Source organism: Salmo salar, chromosome ssa10 (genome assembly GCF_905237065.1).
Source record: "Salmo salar chromosome ssa10, Ssal_v3.1, whole genome shotgun sequence".
In the NCBI taxonomy this organism is placed as follows: domain Eukaryota; kingdom Metazoa; phylum Chordata; class Actinopteri; order Salmoniformes; family Salmonidae; genus Salmo; species Salmo salar.
Genome location: NC_059451.1, coordinates 11,539,393 through 11,558,190, shown reverse-complemented (window position 1 = coordinate 11,558,190; position 18,798 = coordinate 11,539,393).

Below are 18,798 nucleotides of genomic sequence, written 5' to 3'. Positions count from 1 at the left end.
TCTACACACAATACCCCATAATAACAAAGTGAAAACATGTTTTTAGAAACTTTTGCTAATTTATTGAAAATGAAATCCAGAAATATCTCATTTACATAAGTAAATGAGTCAATACTTGTTAGAAGCACCTTTTGCAGCGATTACAGCTATAAGTCTTTCTGGGTAAGTCTCTAAGAGCTTTCTACACCTGGATTGGGTAACATTTGCACATTATTCTCTTCAAAATTCTTTAAATTCTATCAAATTGGTTTGGATTTGTTCCAAACATAACACTTTGTATTCAGGACAAAAAGTGAATTACTTTGACACATATTTTGACGTATTACTTTAGTGCCTTTTTTGCAAATAGGATGATGTTTTGGAATATTTTTATTCTGTACAGGCTTCCTTCTTTTCTTTTCACTCACTAATTCATAAACTGTTTTGAAAGACATAATTCCACTTCGACATTATGGGGTATTTTGTGTTGGCCAGTGACAAAACAATCTCAATTTAATCCATTTTAAATTCAGGCTAACACACCATTTTTGGGAAAAAGTCAAGGGGTGTGAATACTTTCTGAAGCACTGTATCATAGATATGAAGGATAGGACATACACAATGCAAAAGGCCACACATAAACCCATCATTACAGCTTGTCGGTTCAAGAACGAAGTGCAACAGAAAATGGAGAGAATGTTTACTCAACATCCAATTACCTCAGCCCATTTAATCTGTAATTATATCTTCACTCGCCAAAAAGGTTTAGCAGCAATAAACTTCTCCCATCTGTTTATATGAAAAGGAGATGCATGAAGAACTCCATTCCACCTGGCCCCTCTCACAATGCTGTCGACGCGCTGCACTCACCGTCTCAATTTCCACTTGCATTGCGTCTGCAGGCAGCATTTTTTCTACTCCCATTAAATGTGATGTCTGTTCTGTACGGGGGCTCGGTGAAATAACTTTGCTGACAGTGTCTGTCTTATCAAATGGGTTTATATTTATCCAATAGAAACTTGCATGCAGGACAGCAACCTTCAGCTGGTGGGCAACTTCACTGCTGATGTCAATCTATGTTCTCATTGGCTGAGTATTAGGAAGACCCAGTGGTCATGTTGTGTGTATAGCAGTAGCAATGTTGGGTTTCTCGTCCTACTTTTGTCTGTCATATGTGCAGACATAGCTACAAAGTATTTGCCAATGTCTCTTTTTTTATGGTTGTACACTTGTTTAGTTTACCTTACAAATGTTGTTTAGCCTGCTCAGAAGGCATCAATTGAACATTTCATAAGAAACGCTTGTTTCTCTTGATAACTTGTCCCAATTCTATCCTGTTTGTTTAAAACCAATGTCTGCCTCTGCCATAGACTCTATCCCCCCGGCAATAACCCCCTCAGGTAAAGTCCCACTTCTTAATAGAGGACACAGTGCACACTATCACACCTTCTTCGTGGAAGCGTTCCTCGACCTCAGCCATGACCTGTTCCATAATTCTACGCTACAAAACTCATTGTCTGTGACACCACTCTGCACTACCCAAAGTCTATGAGCTAATCAGAGACGCCAGCGTGCTGAGCCATTACTGGAGGATTTGTCAGGGTCAGACATTTGGTAGATAAGGGCCTCTGTACCACTGATACAATGTGATGACTTTGTCTGCTCTGATTGCTCTGCAGGGCTGTGGCTTTGATGGCTCAGGCAGGGGGGATAAGAAAGGGCCATGGATGGAAATCTGGGCTCTGTTTTTTCTACCACTGTCTCTGTCGATTGATTTCATCTGAGAGCCTTTATAGTGGGATGTGTTCGCGTCTAAAGCCAGGGAAGCCAGGGAGGGAGGGAGAAGAGACTGTTGGGATGGGTCCTTCTGGAGTATGCCCAATGCAGGTGTAGCCTCTGCCTCTAGCCACAATGCCATTTGGAGAGAGGGCGCTGTGCCAGTGCCTCTTGGGGTGGCTGACAAATGTATTGACTGGGCTCGCTTCAGAATGGGTTGCCAGACTGTGCACGGACCACTTGCTGTGAGCACCTGCATTAGAATGATCCTGATGAAGAGGTAGAAACAACATAGTCAGTCACCACCATAGAAATTATCTGTGTCTTAGGCTTCCAAAAATAATTCCTGGTATGACTGATATGTTTTTAATGATGCTGTTGTAAGAGATGGGCCTATGTCAACCTCCACAAGTCTGTTCTCCACAACGACCGAATATTAGCAAGCGAGTGCCATCTGAGTTTGGCACTGCCATTGGACAAAATGTATCTGTCATCCATTCTGAATGTCAGCCCAACATAACCTAGCGTGCAACGAATAGATACAGTATGTGACATCAGTGGTTGTGCTTCCACTGAAAGCCACCTACTACAAAAAGATTTCAAGTTTTCACCATCCATCACGCTCCTGGGTGGTTTTTGTCTTCACGCCTACAGGAAATATATCCTGTGACATTTCGGCACGTCTACAGGAAATATATCTTGTGACAATCCAGGACATCATCTTGAGTCATTAACATGAGAGGAGGAGACAGGATTAATCATAGCCTCTGTCCCTTCACCCTGTTGTCACCAACAACAACTTGTGAATAGTCCGGGCTGTCAGGGAGATGCAACCTAGAGCAAAACAGAGAAGCCAGCCGGCCCTTCCACTGTATACACACACACACACTAATTCACCCACCCTCATACACACACACACACACACACACACACACACACACACACACACACACACACACACACACACACACACACACACACACACACACACACACACGCACAAAATCTTGTAGTCTCTACAATAGAAAAATAACCTTACAGTCATGGCTGTTCAACACACAAGCTTTCTCCTGAGGTTCTCATCTGAACAGAGAACCACGGACCTTCTAACCCAGAGAGGTTGTCACTCCACCAAAGTTAACTACATACTCTTTCATAAGTGACCTAGATAACTCATTCTACCACACTTCAGCGTCCTCATCTTCTAATCCCTCCAGACGAAGAGCAAACATGGCTACCCTGAGGTAGTTAGCATATTAGTTAGCATGTTTACCTGTGCTCAGTCAACGTATAGCTATGCATTGTATGTGTGTGTGTGTGTGTGTGTGTGTGTGTGTGTGTGTGTGTGTGTGTGTGTGTGTGTGTGCGTGTGTGGCTGAGAGAGAAATACTTTTCTGGCTCATGTGTGCAGGTACATGTGGAGATATTGTGTGAATTTCACCCGCTCAATGTTGTTTTCCTTCTCTCCCCTTGGCTGCCCTTCTTCCACAGTGTGTGGTAGAGTAGAGTGATGAGTGGGGCCAATGTGCCGGGTAAAAACTGTGGCGGTAATGAAAACGAATGGCTGTCATTACAAGCACTACATGTCATAATGCAGGGGCTCAATAACAGCACCAGACAAGGGGCTTCAATCACTGCAGACACAGCAGAGTGGGGAGTCATTCCATCTTTACCTGGAGGGTAGAATTATCCCTTTGAAATGTTACTCTGATGGTATGGCCCATAGTATGGACATTCTCTAAAGGAAATGTGTCACAAGTAGTGGCTCTCAGTGCCAGTCATCGACCAATCACTTGATTAGGTTCAGTCGATCAGGTTACTGACCGATGATCTACGCATTGCATCGGCCGCAGTTACTTTTTAGGATTCAGTAATATAGATGTACCGAGTTAAATGGTCTCCCATCCACATCATTAGTCATTGATCCAATTACTTTACATCAGTATGGCTTTGACAAACCACTGCTCAAGGGACTTATGACTTTGTTTGAACTCTCTGGTTTAGGTTTGGTAAGGCTTTTTCCCATGCCCCCAGGTGGATTGTATGGAAGGTAACTAGCATCATCCACCAATCTGTTGAACCCACCAGGGTAAAGCGTGGCAAAAAAAAGGCCCTCATTGGGCTGTAGCAGTTTAAAGGTTAGCAGGTTCGTTCTGAAACGCTGATCTGAAATGCTGAAAATGACATTTTACAGTAGCATGTTGTTTCTACTTTGACACGGCTGTCACAGCGAGTCTTACCCGTTCGATGTAGGAGTGCTTAGTCATGTTCCTCGTCCTCCTGACTGTACTATAGTGGGATGAGAATCAAGTTCTCATATGTTTCCACTGTATTATTATCTTATCAAAGTTTACAATGTCTTTTTAGGTCTGCACACCCACAAGTAACTCCTTGTCGCATCATCATTCATTAAAATCCATCACTCACACGCTTTACCCCTCGAACGTGGAGATGAAGAGCAGCTAAAAGTTAATTAGGGCGGTTTAGCGAACGCCGTGCAGTGCCAGAGTCCCCTCAGAACTGCCGAGAAGGAAGTGAGCGCATTATCTCTCTGTCAACTTTACTTAATGACAACAATATTCAAATCCTAACCTACTTCTGGGAGTTCTTCGTGAGCGGAGATATCGCAGAGAAGCACCACAGAAGGAAGGAGGATTATAACGGGAACGAGGTATAAGACTGCCTCCTAATTAGCAGGTGATGAGCAGGATGGTGGCGCGTTACCTCTTCATTTCTCGCTCTCTCTACCTCTCATATTATCAAAAAGGGGGAATCAAATAGCTTCGTTCACTTTTCACATTTTTAGCACCTTTTCTCCCTGCTGCAGCTGGAAACGACGGCTGCACCCAGCGGCTTTATTTCAGAGTTGTGCGCATGCGGGAGCGAGGGAGCTACATTTAACACACACTTCTCACAGCAGTCGCATTACCCATGATGTCCTCCTCATTTTCTTCTTCATGTTATTGTTTATATTTACACAGTCCCGGCTCCCCGGCTCCCCCACTTTCGGATTTCCTCCAGCATCTTAGAATGTTTGTTTTGGAGAAAGTGACTCTTCTCTATCTATTTGTACTTGATAGAGGCTGTATAATGCCAAAGCAGTTTGACGTTTCTTAACTCTGATTTGGAAGATTCTTCATTGACTGACTGAATGCATGGCAAGCTTTAGGAAGCATATAGGCATAGATGATTTACTGCACAAATGGACTCTTAATTAACTGATATTGATGTCACTACACAACATTCAAACAAGCAATATAATAATGAACAGTGCCTGGTAGAGACATTATACTTTGTTATGTTAATAATAATAATACAAATAATATTAATAATATATACAACTTTTATAATGCTTTTCATTACATGAAGAATCTCAAAGCACTTTAAAGCAATTTTGAAAATCCAAAATAAATAATTCAACAGATGGGCGATCATGGCAGGCAGGGTAACTCATTCATGGCTTGAACAGTAAGCGCCAGAAGGAAGGCTAGAGTAGAGGCAGTTTGGAGATGAAACGGAAGGGAGTCACATCCAGGGGGTTTCATCAGGGCAGCCTGGCCCTTGCCGTCTCTGAAGCAGTGCTTCTCAGTAGTAATTATTTAGAGGCATTCGTTTCCCCTGTCATTTGTTGAAACTGAAATACTGGCTAAAATGCAGAGTTGTCTTTGCCCCTCCAAATCCTCACACAATGATTTTAGGGTTACCTTTGAAATCCGGAAAATAGTCATGTCTAATGGGGCGGACCCATAATGTACAATATTCCTAGGCATCTCTGCGGCGAAGTGCTGCTTTTCATCATGGGGACAGTGAGTCATAAAAGCTACAGTACTTCCTATTTTCCTCTCTTTCCCCTGCGGTGCGGTATCATAGCCCATAGCTCTCCCTTCTTAGATGTATCTACACTGAACAAAAATATAAATGCAACATGCACCAATTTGTTACAGTTCATTTAAGGAAATCAGTCAATTGAAATGAATTCACTAGGCCATAATCTATGGATTTCACATGATTTAGAATACAGATATGCATCTGTTGGTAATAGACACCTTAAAAAAAAGGTATGGGAGTGGATCGAAAAATCGAAAAATCTACATTTACAAATTTTAAGGTTGTGTCATTAGATTTGGGGTGGGGTCGCCAGAAATTCAGTCCCAAAAGAATGGGGTCCCCAGAAATATGTTTGAATACCACTGAGGTAGATGTGAGTTTATTGCAGATATCTTACCGCACACTTAAAATACCTTGTACACGAAGAAGCACTGAAAGGACTTTTAGAGTGCTACACCATTTAACATTTCAGAGCACAGCTTCATCAACTTATAAAGGAGTAAAGGTGCAGATTAGCTATCTCTATCTCTTTTATGACTCACACTAGTTGTTGCTATAGCTTACATGCATCGTTTTTTCCCTTCACTTCAAGTGGTTGTTTTTTTTAACTGAAGCCTTTCTCCAAATGGATAAACGGTTCCTAATGAGGGTGGATAGCTCGAAAAGGTATTTTGGATTTCTCCAAAACTTAAGAGCCTTTAAATTTTGCTGCTGCCCCGCTGACCTCTCGGTTACTGCAGGTTAATCGAACCCTTAATCAAAGCACTCTCCCTCTCAGATCCCCGTAGAGTGGTAGATTGATCTGCCTTCCAAAGCCTCTCTAAATGCGGCACTGGAAAAGAAGCGAGAGAAAAGTTCCCGACTAGAGACACAGAGAGCTATGGCTAGAATCATAAATCAGGAAGCCGAGCTGATTGATTTCTCCCTAAACTGGCCTGCTTGTAAACAGCTGAGTGAGACCCTACGTGCCCAGAAAGCTGCAGCCAGGGACCATTGGGGAAACTACAAATCGGAGAGCCAGCTGAAAGTTAGTGAGCGGTCGGTCAGTTAACTGTCACAGAGGTCACATGAAAATGAGTTGTCTGGTCTGAGAGTTAGTGAGACAAAGTTTACTAGTTGTCTTTCAGGCTTAGGCTACATTTTGATATACACCCCGTCTTATAATAACGCTGTGGCTGTCACACGGACAGTGCCCTTGTCTCCATGGCAGCATAGTGTGCTTTGCTTGGCCAAGGCTGGGTTGAGTCAGTGCAGGCTGCCTGTGTCTTCTGCTGTTGGCACTGAGTCAGGGGGGGGGCACCTCAGCAGATGTGACGGTGGCACCTCAGCAGATGTGACGGGGGTGACGGTGAGAGTCTGGACGGACACCAGCCTGACAGAGAGCACAGCTGCCCCTCAGTTGGACAGCAACTTCCGTTTGGGTTGTGTGTTCTTTGGCGCTGCTGTCCCCTTATCGGGCGCCAACATCCCTGCTGACCTACGATCGCTTACAGGATTCACGTGTCCCTGTCACATTGAGAAAGAACAGTGTACTTTAACATAACATTAAATCATATAAATATTTTTTCAGCCACTTGATATACAAAATAATATGCCGTGGTAAACAAGGAGATGAATCATAAAAACGGGGTCACAAACAAACCCCTTAGAAGTATAATGATTTCCTGGTCTTTCTAATGGAAACATGTATAATCACTCCCTGAGAATGATTGACACGATCATTTCATTTTAGTGTCTTAACCTTGTTGTATATTACCATCTTAGGGAGTGAACCTGTTCCTGACCCACCCGGGCTGTATGGACTCTGTTCAGAACCACCTTGAGCTCTGGGTGGTATTGACTAGATACCAAATGGAAGCAAACGGGCCTAATCGGGGAAGGACTAGCTACCTCTCTGAAGCAGTAAGATGTGCTTGTTTTCCGTTTCCGAATGTTTTGCTACATGATGAATACGACCCAGGAAGTCCGCTTCCCGACTCTGCCTCTCCAAGTGTGGCTCTGACAGGCTCATGTCAGCGTGGAGGATCCGAGCCCATTGTGAATTCCATGTGATGATTAAGGGTGTATTCAAGAGAGTGTTCATGCTGTCTTATCTCAGCCCTGAGCCAAATTGCTCTCTTTTTCTAGGCCCGGGGATGCTCGAGTGCCAGCGTATTATATGAGAAAATCCTATACGGGTGTGAGAGTGCTTTATTATTTATTCATGCACTTACCTTTTATTTTATGTTTCTCCCGCTCTCCTCCAGCACTGCAATCTACACCGAAACTGAACAATTGCAAATATCAGTGACTGTCAAGGATGTTTGAATTCTGTCCTTGAGGCATACATCTTTAATTATGGGATGGATTTGAGTTGAGGCAACAGAGGTCCTACTGGTGTCTTCCCAAGGGCTCTGTCTGTCTATGGAGCTAACTGCCCCCTTTTTGCAAAACCAGAATTTTGGTCTTTAAAACAACCCTTGAATCTCTCGCTCTCTCTCTCGCTTTCTCTCTCTCTCTCTCTCTCTCTCTCTTGCTGTATTACCCTTCCTTCTCTCCCACAGTTTTCACTGCAGTTTTCAATGCAGAGGATCCTCAAACAAACACTGGGTGCTTCTGTTGTCTCGCATGGTCTGTCTATGCCTGCTTGTCTACCTCTCTCTCTCTCTTTGTGGAGGTAAATTTGGCCTCTCATGGAGTCGAGGGGGGTAGCATATGTTCTGACAGCTCTGTGGCCCTGGAATGGGTTCTGACATGCCGATGACAGAGACACAGGCTAAAGGAGGCCACGTCTTAAAAGCAGGGGAGTGATAAATGAAGCTGGCGTGAAGCACGTAGCTGGGCCTAAGTTCCTACACCTACGCACACACACACACACACACACACACACACACACACACACACACACACACACACACACACACACACACACACACACACACACACACACACACACACACACACACACACACACACACACACACACACACACACAGTAGTAGACTTCTCTCCCCTTGAGTGCTACTGCTCAGGGAACCTCAAACATAGCCTCCTCCTCTCACTCCCACTGAGGTCCTAGTTGGCTCTCCAGACACCAGAGCGCCGTACTGCTGTGAGTCACACAGGGAGTTCAGTGGTTCTCGCAGGAGAGGGCTGTTTGGAAAGGTAAATGGCCTGTAGACTCAGCCTTCTTTAGAGACTCCGTGCATGCAGCATTTTAGACTTCTCCTGTCTTGACTGTGAATTTCTCACTTACCACTTCCATAAGCTCTCAAAGTCGCACGGTCGTGACATTGTTATGTCATTGTCCCGAGTGGCACAGCGGTCTAAGGCACTGCATCTCAGTGCAAGAGGCGTCACTACAGTAACCTGGTTTGAATCCAGGCTGTATCACATCCGGCCATGATTGGGAGTCCCGGCGCACAATTGGCCCAGCGTCGTCCGGGTTTGACCGGGGAGGGCAGTCATTGTTGATAAGAATTTGTTCTTAACTGACCTGCCTAGTTAAATAAATAAATACAAATACATTCTGACAACAAGAGAGTACATGGACATCACTGCAATAATAATTTTGTATATTGCACAATGCATAATACACCTTTCTATCCTATGGATAAGCTTATATCAGTGGTTATGTCCTTGACCACAGTCCCACACCTCAATTCAGTCAGTGAAAAACTCTTTAAAAGCCCTCACAAACACAGAGCACTTGTCGGAAGAACGCCTCTTCAGCATCTAAAAAGAAACGCAAACGTGGTAATAAAATTAAAATTAAAAACCGTGTCGTAAAACCACACATTAAGCCTCTGAAATGATTCTAAACACAGTTGTTGACAAATGGTAATTAAAAGATGTGTTAATGCCTTGCATGATTAAAACCACTGCAGGCATTTAACATGAAAATTCAGCAAATTGCTTTCTGCAACTGCCGTTCCTCCAGTTTGGCCAGTGCTATTCCTCCATGCTGTTAACATAATATTAAAGAGCTGTCACTTCCCCTGGAATGAAATGCACAATGTGAAGCAATCATATTTTTCACAGACTATCTTGTCTATGCCAGAATTAGCTGTTTCTTAAGTCTGGGAATTGCCAGGGACCTCACGATATGATATTATCACGATACTTAGGTGTATTGCAATTCTCACAATTCTGTATGTATTGTGATTTGATACTGTGATTGTATTCCAATTTGATGTTCCGAAAAAATTGCTCACTGTGCACTGGAACACCTTCCTAATATTGAGTTGCACCCCCCCCTTTTGCCCTCAGAATAGCCTCAATTCGTCAGGGCATGGACTCTACAAGGTATCGAAAGCGTTCCAAGGGATGCTGGCCCATGTTAACTTCGATGCTTCCTGCTGTTGTCAAGTTGGCTGGATGTCCTTTGGGAGGTGGACCATTCTTGATACACATGGGAAACTGTTGAGTGTGAAAAACCCAGCAGCATTGCATTTCTTGACACAAACCAGTGTGCCTAGCACCTACAACCATACCCCGTTCAAAGGCACTTAAATATTTTATCTTGCCCATTCACCCTCTGAATGGCACACATACACAATCCATGTCTCAATTGTTTCAAGGCTTAAAAATCCTTCTTTAACCTGAAGTGGATATAACAAGTGACATCAATAAGGGATCATAGCTTTCACCTGGATTCACCTGGTCAGTCTATGTCATGGAAAGAGCAGGTGTTCTTTTTATTTTATAAATGTATTTTTTGGTACTTTTTAGTATTTTTCTCCCCAATTTCATGATAGCCAACTGGTAGTTACAGTCTTGTCTCATCGCTGCAACTCCCGTACGGACTCGGGAGAGGCTAAGGTCGAGAGCCATGGATCCTCCGAAACATGATCCGCCAAGCCGCACTGCTTCTTGACACACTGCTCGCTTAACCCGGGAGCCAGCCGCACTGATGTGTCGGAGGAAACACCGTACAGCTGGCATCCGAAGTCAGCGTACATGCGCCAGGGCCGCCACAAGGAGTCGCTGGAGCGCGATGTGACAAGGACATTACAGCCGGCCAAACCCTCCCCTAACCCGGACGGCGCTGCACCAATTGTATGCCGCCTCATGGGTCTCCCGGTAGCAACACGGCATGGGATCGAAACCAGGATCTGTTGTGAGGCCTACTATAGATCTGGGTACTACGATGCAGTGCCTTAGACCGCTGCGCCACTCGGGTGACCCTGCATATGTGTTCTTAATTTACGGCTGACTAGCGCTTGCTAATGCTGCGTTAGCTAGCTCTAACGAAAGAAGAAAATCTATAATAATCATAATATCGCGATATGTAACTATTGTTTTTTCGCCCCCATAACTACAATTATTGCTCTAAATACGTACTGCTTTCTAAGAATGGTAATACAATTTCCTCAGAGGGAGGATGGTCACTCACAACAGGAGTGTGTGTGTCTGAGATGGGATCCATTGGTGACGTGTGCTTTGAAACTATTCTTATCTCTTGTTGATAGCCCTTCATCATCCCATCTCACCATGCCTTAGTATTTCACAACAATATACCGTCTGTCTGTTGCATGGGGCACAGGTCAGATATAATCACAGCGACAGAAATCTAAACCACACAAAGGATGCAGGGTTCTGTGGTCATTCAGAGAAAGGCAATATAATGGCCATAAACCAGTATCCTTCATCAAGTCATTACATAATGATATATAAGGTTTCTTATCATGTATTCTAATGTTTTATGCATCAACAACAGAGTTATATTGTGTAGTGACATTATTAGGTCCCATGAGAAGGATGTGCATAAAAGTTCTGAATAATTCCTAAAACAAGAAATATTTAGAATAGTCCCTATACCCTTAACCTGCATTTATCAACAGAGGCACTTCAGGCAAAGGTCGAAACCAGGAAAAACAGGCAAAGGTCAAAACCAGGAAGACTAGACACAAACAGAGGCTGCGAAAAATAGGAGCAAGGAAAAACCGGTGGTTGACTTGGCAAACAAGACGAACTGGCACAGAGAGACAGGAAACACAGGGACATATACACCAGGGATAATAAGCGACACCTGGAGGGGGTGAAGACAATCACAAGGACAGGTGAACCAGATCAGGGTGAGACAAGTATTTGAAAAGCACTTGTTAATTGATACCTTACACTAAGTTGACATTCATGGTATGCAGAGTAGACCAATAATTTCACTTTATATGGGTTCGCTTGTTGTCTTTGTTAGTGAGCCATCAGCTGCATAGAGTTAGATCATGCAAACAGACTTCAAAGGAAGCCTGTGAAAACATGTATCAGCGATCTGCTATATAAAATGTAATGAACGTGTGTACATGCTATATCACTAGCAATCGTTGTTGGTATTGGTTCAATGTTGCTAGTTCTGCCACATCTCTGTTTGTTAATCTGCCATGAATGGAGGGAGTGGGGGAAGCAATGATGTAGCTCTTCCTTCTCCCAGCACTCAAAGTAAGGGGTGTCTGTTGAAGCAGGGTGTTCTGACTGGAACGATACGTCCCATATGGTGGTGGGTATTTAAAGCACACGGATCAGAGGAAATCAAAGGTGTCAGCATGCAGGTAGAGCCTTTTTTGTATTGCGTGCAGATTGCAGCGCTCACTGGCTTTTCAACGGACAGCTGCCATCTTGACGGCATAGTGTGTACTCGTCTACTGAAAAGTCCTTTTTTAGAATTAGGCTGCCTACCTGGAGACATAGCGGCAGATAGATGCAGTTTTTTGGCGGAAAGTGACAAGGACTTTTTCATCCTACATTCCTCCGCTTGTCGGAGGCTGAGAGCCGACCTCTATTAATAAAACAATGCATCCAAAGCTGGCAAAGTCAGAAGTAGGCCAGGGGACTTCACCTCACACTGGGATTTCTGGAGAGGAGACACGAATACACTGAGTGAGATGGCGTTACCGTTCACATTTAGAACTCAAGCTCCAGGCTATGCTTACCAAATAGATGTACAGTTTGTGGGAACATAGAATTCGAGCTGGAAATACTTTTCATTTTCATTTTGAGGCAAACATTGAGTACTTTTCTGCTTTTCCCGTGTCTTCTAATTAGTCGAGTATTTTGTTACCAGCTTGCTATATGTTCTGATGTTTTGGGAATGTTCTTGATATGGTGTTCAGTAACCACTGGTGCCCAAGACATTAGCAACACTGTACCCATGGGCTTGAGCCAAGTGACATCTCTGTCCCACTTTCAATAAGGCATTGATGGAGAAGTGAATCAAAACAAAAACGCCATATGACATGACAGCTGTCTTGGGAGATGCTCTTGTCTCTATGTCTTTGGTGCTTTTTGAGTTCAGCGGGAGGCTTTTGAGGTAGGCATCAGTGTCTTGAGAGCTACCAAGAAATTAAACAGTTGGCTAAAAAAGTCAATGAAATCCGTTCACTTGCAAATAATAATGACAACAAAGCAGACAATAAGACAAAATGGAATTGAGCCGCAACACAAAATGGATGAATGTCTCACACTGTTGGCTATGTGTTATGCCATGAATAGCACTTTGTGTTTGTGTGCCAATCAACTCCTAGGGCCTAGCACTCAACCCAGCACAGTGGCCAGTGGCCAGAATCTTGTACAGTGACCACAACAATGTACTCCAAACCAATTCTTCAGCAAGCTTGCTCAAATATCAGAGTCTGCTAGCTTGCAGCTCTTTACAATTATAACCATTGCGTGAAACTCTGAATTCATACACATGTAGCGTAACACCACTTACATGCATACTATTCATCTTTCTTCCCAAATCAATAATGTCCTTGATTGTGGTCTAGAGATAAAAGGGCAAAGTCATGTAAAAAAGAGAAAAGTCGTGAGAAACCGAATTGGCCAGTCAGCTTTTTAATTGTTGCCAATGGGTAATTCTCTTCCCGGTTGAAAACAATTAAAGGCTAGTCGGCCGGTCTGAGAAGTGTGTCTGAAGCGACGCTCTGGGGCCATGTTAGCCTGAGCCATCGCTGATTATAAGATTAATAGTCTCATTAATTCCTCAGAACAGAGGCAGCAGGAGAAGAATGAGAGCTGTAGTCAACAGTCCATAGCAAGAGGGGCACTGGGATAAGGGTGGAAGGGGGGCACGGATATTGGGAAGCATGCAAATGGTAGTTGGGGCCTTGGTGCAATTGTGAAACAGGCCGAACTCCTAGATGTCAAACCTATGCGCTTGATAGGGAAGCATATGTCTTTGACATGTGATGATGTACATAATGTCAATACAGAATTGGGAAAACAGCTTCAGGCTTGCACACATCGCAACAAATGTGGATCTATCGTTCGTCTGCCGATTGTTCAGCGCAATGTGTTTTAGGGACCACCTGACTGCTGACATTTTCACGTGATTCTACATCTTAATCAAATTACACTAAATCAAATTGCACTCTGTTCAGAGATGCTAAGTAATCTTGGTCAGCAAACGCGACTAATAATAATGCAATTATTAGACAAGCTATCATATGAGTTGCTAGGGCTAATGCTAATTGTGCTAATATTGAGCCTGGGATGTTTAAAGTCAAGCAGAGATCCTTGACAAGGTTATGCCAACACCGGGATTCATAAACGCACACAGAGCTCCAGCATACATTTGTCCAACTGTTGCTCCGCGAACCAGCCACATGTCTTCCTTGTCAATGATGATGGCAGGATTGCCACAACACAGGGGTGGTGGGTAATGTTCAACAGATATCACCCACAGGCAGGGCTCTAACGTGTGACCAATTTCGTCACGTATGCAACTAAATATTTTGCTACGGGACCAGGAGTTTTATTTTGGGAGCACTGTGACTATGAAAAAAATCTCCAAGATAATAATTGTTGGAATGATAAGGCTTCACTGTACTGTTGTTTCCGAGTGCCCTAGAAACAAGCTAGTGTAGGTTCGTTAGCGTCATGGTTGCACCATTACTACAGTGAAACGTCTTGCTTCAACCAGGTCAAAGAACTGACCCATATTACGTTTTATCTTCCTATAGCTGGGGCCGCATTTCACATTCATAAACTGTGTCACAGGCCGTTCTGAAACTACTCGCTGTTTGACGTCGTTAACCATTTCTTTACACTTTGCTCAGTCATGTTAGCTCATTGGCTAGACAGCTAAATACCCTGGTAACTATACCGGTATATCCAAAAATTTGGGGGCACAGAAAAAAATAAAAAGGGGTCATAGCAATGAATGAATGACAGATCTCTTACACGTGGTCATCACAAACCTGACGTTTTTAAAGAGACAGTGTAACATTTTCAATGTAATGCATCTCAATAGGAAAAGTGCTTTTGCACACTGTATGTGTACATAGTCATTTTCCCTCGTTTTTTCGTATATATTTTGTGTATATTTTAATCTCACTTTCCATCTATGGACTGAATATACTGTCCTGCAACCTGCCTCACTCAATGTGGTATGGATCTGCTACTTTTATGCTTTAGAATCGGAACCCCCATCAGGAGCCAGCTACTAGCTAGTAGTCAGTTAGCCACTGCTAGCGGTCTTCACCGTTAACTTGGACATCAGCCAGCCTCAGCTTGGTCAATACCTGCCAGTCTGCACAGGGCGATATCAACACAGAGCATATCGGACTGCTTTTTCTCTACCACATCTCCGGATTCCTACCACAAGCTCTGAACCTTTACACCGGATCATCGCAGCTAGCTAGCTGCAATCCGAGTGGCTACCCCTGGCTAACGTCTCTGTCCCGAAGCAAGCACCAGTTAACCTGGAGCTAGCCTCGAGCTAGGATCATCTCCCGGCTAGCCAAAGACGTCCACCAGCCAATTCTTGGGCTACAATACCTCTTTTGCCATTTGGCCTGGACCTTTTACTGACGGCATGGAGCCCCGCCAATCCTTCACGACTGGTCTGCCGACGTAACCTTCCGAGGTGGTTCCAACAGGCTCTTCCGTTGCGACATCGCCGGAGGCCCATCTGCTAGCCCCGGCCCGCTAGCTGTCTGAATCGCCGTGTCTCCAGCTCGCCTAGCGTATTAGCGACTACTGAATGAGGTCTATTGCTACTCATTGGACCCTATGATCACTCGGCTACACATGCCTCTACCTAATGTCAATATGCCTTGTCTATTGCTGTTCCGGTTAGTCATTTGTCTTATTTCACTGTAGAGCCCCCAGCCCCGCCCAATATGCCTTAGATAACCCTTTTGTTCCACCCTTCACACATGCTGTGAACTCACCTGGCTTAACAGGTGCCTCTAGAGACAAAACCTCTCTCATCGTCACTCATTGACGAGGTTTACCTCAATGTACTCACATCCTACCATACACTTGTCTGTACATTATGCCTTGAATCTATTCTTCCACACCCAGAAATCTGCTCCTTTTACTCTCTGTTCCGAACGCACTAGACGACCAGTTCTTATAGCCTTTAGCCGTACCCTTATCCTACTCCTCCTCTGTTCCTCTGGTGATGTAGAGGTTAACCCAGGTCCTGCAGCCCCCAGCACCACTCCCATTCTCCAGGTGTTCTCATTTTTTTACTTCTGTAACCGTAAAAGCCTTGGTTTCACGCATGTTAACATTAAAAGCCTCCTCCCTAAGTTTGTTTTATTCACTGCTTTAGCACACTACACCAACCCTGATGTCCTAGCCGTGTCTGAATCCTGGCTTAGGAAGGCCACCAAAAATCCAGAAATTTCCATCCCCAACTACAACATTTTCCGACAAGATAGAACTGCCAAAGGGGGCAGAGTTGCAATCTACTGCAGAGATAGCCTGCAGAATTCTGTCATACTATCCAGGTCTGTGCCCAAAGAATTCAAGCTTCTACTTTTAAAAATCCACCTTTCCAGAAGCAAGTGTCTCACCGTTGCCGCTTGTTATAGACCCCCCTCAGCCCCCAGCTGTGCCCTGGACACCATATGTGAATTGATTGCCCCCATCTATCTTCAGAGTTTGTACTGTTAGGTGACCTAAACTGGAATATGCTTAACACCCAGGCCGTCCGACAATCTAAGCTAGATGCCCTCAATCTCATACAAATTATTAAGGAACCTACCAGGTACAACCCTAAATCTGTAACCATGGTCACCCTCTTAGATATCATCCTGATTAACTTCCCCTCTAAATACACCTCTGCAGTCTTCAACCAGGATCTCAGCGATCACTTCCTCATTGCCTGCGTCCGTAATGGGTCCACGGTCAAACGACCACCCCTCATCACTGTCAAACACTCCCTAAAACAATTCAGCGAGCAGGCCTTTCAAATCGACCAGACCTGGGTATCCTGAAAGGATATTGACCTCATCCCGTCAGCAGAGGATGCCTGGTTGCTCTTTAAAAGGGCTTTCCTCACCATCTTAAATAAGCATGCCCCATTCAAAAAATGTAGAACTAAGAACAGATATAGCCCTTGGTTCACTCCAGACTGCCTTAGACTAGCACAAAAACATCCTGTGGCGTTCTGCACCAGCATCAAATAGCCCCCGCGATATACAACTTTTCAGGGACGTCAGGAACCAATATACACAGTCAGTTAGGAAAGCAAAGGCTAGCTTTTTCAAACAGAAATTTGCATCCTGTAGCACTAATTCCAAAAAGTTTTGGGACACTGTAAAGCCCATGGAGAATAAGAGCACCTCCTCCCAGCCGCCCACTACACTGAAGCTAGGAAACACAAAAAATCTACTAAAAATCTACACTATAAATCTACTATAATCAATAATTTCAATAAGCATTTTCCTATGGCTGGCCATGCTTTCCACCTAGCTACCCCTACCCCGGCCAACAGCTCTGCACCCCCTGCAGCAACCTTTTTCTGGATTTTTTTGTTGTTATTCTGTCTCTCACTGTTCAAATAAACCTACCATTAAAATGATAGACTGATCATTTCTTTGTCACTGGGCAAACGTACAAAATCAGCAGGGGATCAAATACTTTCTTCACTCAGTGTATATCCATCCTGCCCTGCCTTCCGAAAATCTTAACAAACAGATCACCAACCATTTCGTATCCCATCGTACCTTCTCCACTATGCAGTCTGGTTTCCGAGCTGGTCATGGGTGCACCTCAGCCACACTTAAGGTCCTAAACGATATCATAACTGCCATCGACACTCCCCTCCAGTGTCCAGCTGGGCGTCTGTACGTTCCGTTTGCTGTCCACGACGGTTTGATCTATTGGGCCCACACGTCACCCTCCTCTGGTCATCCGGGCATCTGTCGAACAGTGCGCTGTCCGATCTCGCTCCGCCACTCCTCTATCAACCTCTCCCCCTTCCAGTGCATACTGGGGTACCAGCCGGTTCTGGCACCGTGGCATCAGAGCCAGATCGAGGCTCCTGCGGTGGACGACTGGTTTAGGCGCTCGGAGGAGACATGGGACGCAACACGTGCACTTTCAGCGGGCCGTGAAGCGTCAGAAAGCCAGCGCAGACCGCCACCGCAGTGAGGCCCCGGTGTTTGCACCGGGGGACCGGGTCTGGCTCTCGACCAGCCGGAAGCTGGGCCCACGGTTTGTGGGGCCATTCAAAGTCCTGAGGAGAGTGAACGAGGTTTGTTACAGTTTACAACTTCCCCCAGATTACCGCATTAACTCCTCGTTCCATGTGTCTCTCCTCAGGCCGGTGGTGGCTGGTCCACCCCAGGAGTCTGAGGTGCGGGAGTTTCCTTCGCCCCCTCTGGACATCGAGGGGGCCCCGGTGTATGCAGTCCGATCTATACTGGACTCTAGGCGAGGGGCCTTCAGTACCTCGTGGAGTGGGAGGGGTACGGTCCGGAGGAGAGATGCTGGGTGCCGGTGGAGGACGTATTGGACCCTTCGATGCTGCGGGAGTTCCACCGTCTCCTTCCGGATCGCCCTGCGTCTCGCCCTCCGGGTCGTCCTCGAGGCCGGTGTCGGCACACTGCTGGAGCTGCGCGTCAAGGGGGGGTACTGTCACGACTTATGTATGTTCTCGTTGGCTGGCCCTCGCTACATATTTGTCTCCAAACCCACTGGCTCAAGGTCATCTATAAATCTTTGCTAGGTAAAGCCCTGCCTTATCTCAGTTCACTGGTCACCATAGCAACACCTACCCGTAACACGCTCTCCAGCAGGTATATTTCACTGGTCATCCCCAAAACCAACACTTACTTTAGCCGCCTTTCCATCCAGTCCTCTACTGCCAATGACTGGAACGAATTGCAAAGATTACTGAAGCTGGAGTCTTATATCTCCCTCTCTAACTTTAAGCTGTCAGAGCAGCTTACAGATCATTGCACCTGTACACAGCCAATCTGTAAATAGCACACCCAACTACCTCAT